This window comes from Sinocyclocheilus anshuiensis, unplaced genomic scaffold (assembly GCF_001515605.1).
Source record: "Sinocyclocheilus anshuiensis isolate Anshui unplaced genomic scaffold, SAMN03320099.WGS_v1.1 scaffold245, whole genome shotgun sequence".
NCBI lineage: Eukaryota > Metazoa > Chordata > Actinopteri > Cypriniformes > Cyprinidae > Sinocyclocheilus > Sinocyclocheilus anshuiensis.
In genome coordinates, this window is record NW_015536478.1 from 475,059 (window position 1) to 481,283 (window position 6,225).

A 6,225-nucleotide genomic window follows, 5' to 3' on the forward strand; every position below is an offset into this window, starting at 1 on the left:
CACACACAGACACACACACACAGACACACACACACACACATTCTGGCCACAATGGATAAGGCCTTATTAAGCCAATTAGATAATAATGACAAGAGCAAAGTCACCATCATTAGCAGAAGACTCCTGGGACATTAAAGCACCTTTTGTCTGTTTTGTTTAACTGTGAATCGATAGTGCTGATTAACCTCGTTTAATAGCACATACTCCCCTGTGCACCTAATGAAGCCGGCGGTTCAATGCAGAGCATATAGAGATGGATTATAGAGGACGGCGCAACAAACCGGAAGTGCAGCTTATTGATCAATAATATCAATATTAATGGTGCAGACTGTACTGACAAATTGTCAACTCATGCAGATTTTATTTCAGTGAAAGAAACTGGTTTTATTGTGCATAATTTGGAGAACAAGATCAATTTAGGTGTTTAACATTCTGGAAAGGTTCTCTCAAAGTTATGAACAAGTTTTCTCTTAGTAATGTTAGTAGAATGTTTGTTCGGTTATCTGGTTTTTAATAATGTTCTCAAAACTTTAAATCTAATTTATCTAACGTTTTTAAAATGTTACTACTTGTTTCAGAATGTTCAGAAAACATTCAAAAGTAAAATTCTCACAACAAAATGGAATGTTTCCTCAACGTTCATGTAAAACAAACATAAAAAGGTTTTTGAAAATGTAAAAAACTGAAAGTTTTAAATGTTCAAAAACAGTTGTTTTGTTTACTGCTGAAAGTTTAATCAGCTGAATTAATAAATGAATCGTTAAATGTGATTTGTGAACTGGTTCATTAAAAAAGAACTGGCTCAAAAGGTTTGAAACGGACATTGCTATCTGATCTCAGAGAAGATGACTGGATATGGAGAATAAATGTTGAAATTAGGTGTTATTTTATTTTACTTATTTATTAGTTTATTATTTATTAAGAGAAAGACCTGATGTTTAAAACATTTAAAAGAGTAATGCATCAAGAAACAGCATGTTTTCCTTCAAATTAAGTGGATTAAAAAGTTTTGGAATCTAGTGAAGGAAAAGTAGGCTTCATAAACATGAATTTGTTCATTATTTAGTTCTCATACAACAGCACACAACCTACGGCTATGAAAAACCAATAACAACTTAGCTATAAGTGTGTCTTGTTGTATTTTTTTGAATTAACACAATACTAAAACTTTTAAAATTTCTCTTCTCATACTATGGTGATATGATGCAATCAACATTTCATAAATCATTTGATTCATAATTCATTCCTCTACCCAAAAACCTGACAATGCATGTTCACAAATGCCTTTTTCATCACTCCACCTCTAAAAACAAGTCTAAAAGTACTTTCAAAACCAAGATCTGCATTGGACTTGACTTGAAATAAGTGTTTATTTAACGTGGCATGAGTTGATCTGATTGGTTGGTGGTTTACAGTAAGGTTAAATGCTAAAGTCCAATAAAAGGGTTCACATGGAGCCCTCATGCATATTAATGAGCCTCAGACTCATCGAGGAATCCAGTTACACAATGAACTGCATCATTCCTTACTGGAGTAACAGCACACCTCTGCTCATCAAGATGCGTGAAGCACAAACGCTTGTAGGTGTGTGTGTGTGTGTGTGTGTTGGGGCAGGCTGTATAGAAGAGGTTACAGGGTTAAAGACTTTACGGGGGGAGTGTCGCATCGGTTTATATCCACAGCATCAGAGAAGAGCCTCCAGTCGCCATTATAACATTTAATTCCCCCGCCGCTCTCTGTGAAACACCCCTTCAATTATCCTGCATCTCACTGATCTCTGATGCACAGAGACAAGCCCTTCATTTAAAGGGACAGTTCACCTAGAAATCATTTATTCTTCCTCATGTCATTCCAAACCTATGACTGTCTTTCTTAAATACCATATACTGCTACTGCAACTGGTTTGAGAGAATTTAACCATTTAAAACTGACATTTAAATGTATTTGGAAACTATATCTAAAAGTAAAAACTTACAAAATACAAACTATGCAATTGTTTAAAATGTAAAATGTTTTTCTTCTTTTTCTTTCTATATACCCCTAAATGCTTGGTTATATATATTCTTGTTTATACAATATTCTTGGTTCTACAAGCTCTCAAATCTCATTACGCTTCTTCAAACTTGATCACGAGATGCACATTAAGCCAAACTTGAAGTGATGCAACTTCAGGAGTCACGTTTGAATACGCATACATGAATAATGAAATTCGAGCGCAACAATGAAGAGCAAGTTTTTCAGCAAATAATACTGCTCACACAAAACTATCATATGATTTGTTATACAGCGCAAGAGTCATGCTGGCTACGGTTATGCTGCTTTTTAGTTCTTGTATGTAAAACAGCTTGAAGGACTCTTTTGTGTTGCAGGAATGAAGTCATGCGGGTTTGGATCGACATGAGGCTGAGTAAATGATGACAGAATGTTATTTTTGGCTGCACTGTCCATTTAAAAAGCCTCAAGGATGACACGTGGAGGTCTCTTGTACAAACAGAGCGGCCGCTGAACCATGTTTAACACAAGAAAACCAGATCTTCAGCAAATGCTACACAGAGCTCGTCTGGCTTTCACAGAGCAGCACGCCGTCTGCTGCTACTCACACCGGGGCGAACATATGGAGAGCCAACATCTCCTAGAGCAGAGCACAATTAGTCATCATGCAGAGTGTGTGTGTGTGTGTGTGTGTGTGTGCGCGCTGCCAGATGGCTGATCCACCACCCTCCTCCATCTCCAACATCCTGCTCCACAACATCGTCATCAATCTAATAACTATTACTCAGAGCTCCTAACAAGCAAAAATCCATTTCCACTAATAAGAGGATGCAGAGAATGAAAATAAAGTTGAGATGGTCTTCATACTGTACATGTGACTTTATACAGACAGACATGCAATCTTTGGGAAACCTGTTTGAAACAGTCATTATTTTCATAATTCCACTGGTTGGCGCTATTGGTGCAGAAATTACACAGTTCACTTTTAAAGGGGCCATATTCTACTAGGTTTTTGACAAGCATTGGTTCTATTCTATTCTATTCTATTCTATTCTATTTCACCCAAAAATAAAAATTCTGTTATCATTTACTTTCACTTATGTCATTCCGTGTTGTTATTGTCAACTAAAACAAAAGCTATTAAAAATAATTTTCTTTATTGAAATAATGCTGAAATAAAATGAAATATAAATATTAGTTGCAAAACTTGAAATAAAAAAGTCCAATAATAAAAATAAAATAATAAAGTACAAAATGGCTAAAATTAAAACTGAAATAAAATAAAACTAAACAGAAATATAAACATAATAAAAGCACATAACAAGTTGACTAAAACTTAAAACTAAAATAAAAATGAAAACTGAAAAAAAAGCTAATTCAAGAGCTATGTCTTATTAAAGCTAATTCAAAATATAAATAAATACTATAATAGAATATAAATAATACTAAAATAACACTGGACCTCATTGAATTTCATTGTATTGACTTTCATATTTTTTAAAATCTTTTTTATAACAGTTTTTGTGATGGTTATATTGTACTGTATATTTATTTTTTGTCATTTTTTTTGTATATAATGCTTTTGCAATATTGTATAAACACAATCATGCCAATAAAATACTTTAAAATTAAAAAAATTGAAAGGTTCATTTTTGAGTGAACTATCCCTTATCCCTTATAATAAAATTAAGGACACGCATTTTCATTCAAACTTATTTTCTTTGTCAAGATTGGTGTCGTCATGTAAACTAATGTTTATAGTCTCTCTATGGCAGCTGTGCAGTGATATACACAGGATCACTGGATTGACCAATCAGATGACAGGACTGAAACTATCCGTTCTACACATGGAATGCAAAACTAAACTGCTGATAAACCAAACATGCTTTCCTCTGTTTCTCTGATGTGTGTTGATGAATGGAAGCAGAAATTCAGGCCCACTCAGCACCTCATTCACTAAGCATTTAAGCACGTTAGCAGATTTCTAATCCTGAACTGAAGCAAATCTTTCATCAGCTTTTGTGCACTGAGCTGGTTCCCCCGCGGCAGTGTTTGTGTGCTTTATCACCATCATTCATTCTGCCTCAAGGTCACACAGCTGCTGTTTAATTAGAGACACTCAGAGCTGCTTCAGAAGGCCGTCAGACGCGGGCCGAGCGCAGACGTCAGTCAGGCCACATCACAAATACAGCAGCATTACAGGCCATGTGCTTTACTGCTTCCTGCAGCGCTGTGGAGCGCTCAGAACTGGGCTGAGATTGACTTTTAAAGAAGGAGAATTCAAATGAAATTAAATTCACAAATCTGTCATTTTTAACTACAAAAAAGGCTGTATTTAGTTAAAACCACTTAAAAAGTTCAAAGGTTTGGGGTCAGTAAGATTTTACAATGTTATTCAAAGAAGTCTCTTATGCTCACCAAGTTAAAGCATAAAAAAATAATAACGAAGTATATTGCAAAAATATTCAAATATATGCAAATTCTTATCACATTATAATGTAGAGAGACTGACTGCATTACTGCAAGTTTTCATCTAATATTTATATAGATGAAAATATTATATATATATTATCATTTATATATTATTTTAATTTCAATATATTACATAATATATATCATATATTTATTTCAGCTTTTTTTCCAAGTAATTTTTTTTAAATTTAGTTTAGTTACCAGTTTTACATTCAGTAATCATTCATGATCACAAATACAGTAAAAACAGCAATAATGTGAAATATTATAATTTCATATATTAATATAAATATAATATACATAAAATATTAACTATTTTCTATGTGAATACATTGTAAAATATAATTTATTTCAGTGATGCAAAGCTGAATTTTCAGCATCATTACTCCAGTCTTCAGTGTCACATGATCTTCATGATCACAAATACAGTAAAAACAGCAATAAGGTGAAATATTATAATTTCATATATTAATATAAATATAATATAAATAAAATATTAACTATTTTCTATGTGAATACATTGTAAAATATAATTTATTTCAGTGATGCAAAGCTGAATTTTCAGCATCATTACTCCAGTCTTCAGTGTCACATGATCTTCAGAATTTGCTCAAGAAATATTTAATATTATTATCAGTGTTGAAAACAGTTGTGCTGCTTCATAAACGTGATTCTTTTATGAATTAAAGTCATTTCTTTACTGACCCCAAACATCTGAATGGGAATGTATATATTTCATCATATTTAATAAATTAATTTTTATGGATTAATTAATTTAATCCAATTAATTTCCCAGAATGTTGAATTTCTTTTCATTGTAATTCAGCAAATTCCATTTCCTGTCATTCCGATTCAAATTACAATCCAACTTCCGGTGCAGTCGATTCAATTCAAATTCACAATCAGTACTCAAAGGAACGATACACTTTCCTTCGATAGTTTGTGCCTTTAAACCAGATATGTTAGTCAGATAACTAGTTAGCTTAATATGTCAGCACTTTAACGAACTCACCCTGCAGGATTCTCTTTGAATTGTTGCACTGCCAAGACAATAGCTGACTTGAAAAAGAAAACTGGCCACAGAAGAGGACTTTGTGGCAATATTGAGAATGCAATTGTGAATTATGAATTGTGCTCTGACACATTTCAGAATGCAACAATCCATATAATCAAGTGTTTCTGTTCTGGTATTTGCTTAGTTTAGACCTCAGTGCATGAAGAAATACCGTTGCATTTCTGCTTCAGAAATAATGCAAGAACTACTTTAAATAAAATAACAGCACAGGCAACAATGCACTGTGATTTCATATTCTCCTTCATGTCTTTGCTGTTCATGTGACATCTCATGCACAAAAAAAAAATCACGTTTCCTTTGTAAAGTGCAAATATTGCAGTCATATTGAAGTATAAATAAAATAAAGATTATTGGAGTACGTTTAATGAGAAAATACTATTTCAGTCTTTCTAATTCAAAATTCCATGTTTTATTCAATGTGTTACTTGCCATTTCTTTGTAATTATTTGTGAAATTTACTAGCAATTTCTTAGAGAAAACTGTTTTAAAGAAAATTGTTTTTCCAGTGCAGTGAAGAAGGTGAATGGAATCAATGTAAATGCCAAATATAAAACAATTATAAACATTTTGACTTTAAGTTGTTGATTATAAGCACAAAATATCACACAGAGACACACACACAGACACACACACAGAGAGAGACACACACAGACACACACACACACACACACACACACACAGAGACA

The 6,225-nt window shown here is 33.0% G+C and overlaps 1 protein-coding gene across 2 annotated transcripts in view; it reads right to left on the reverse strand.

Annotated features, from left to right (window-relative positions):
* LOC107664101 (serine/arginine repetitive matrix protein 3) overlaps positions 1-6,225 on the reverse strand; it is a 70,025-nt gene that overhangs the window by 29,817 nt on the left and 33,983 nt on the right. The gene's annotated exons all lie outside the window — the stretch shown is intronic.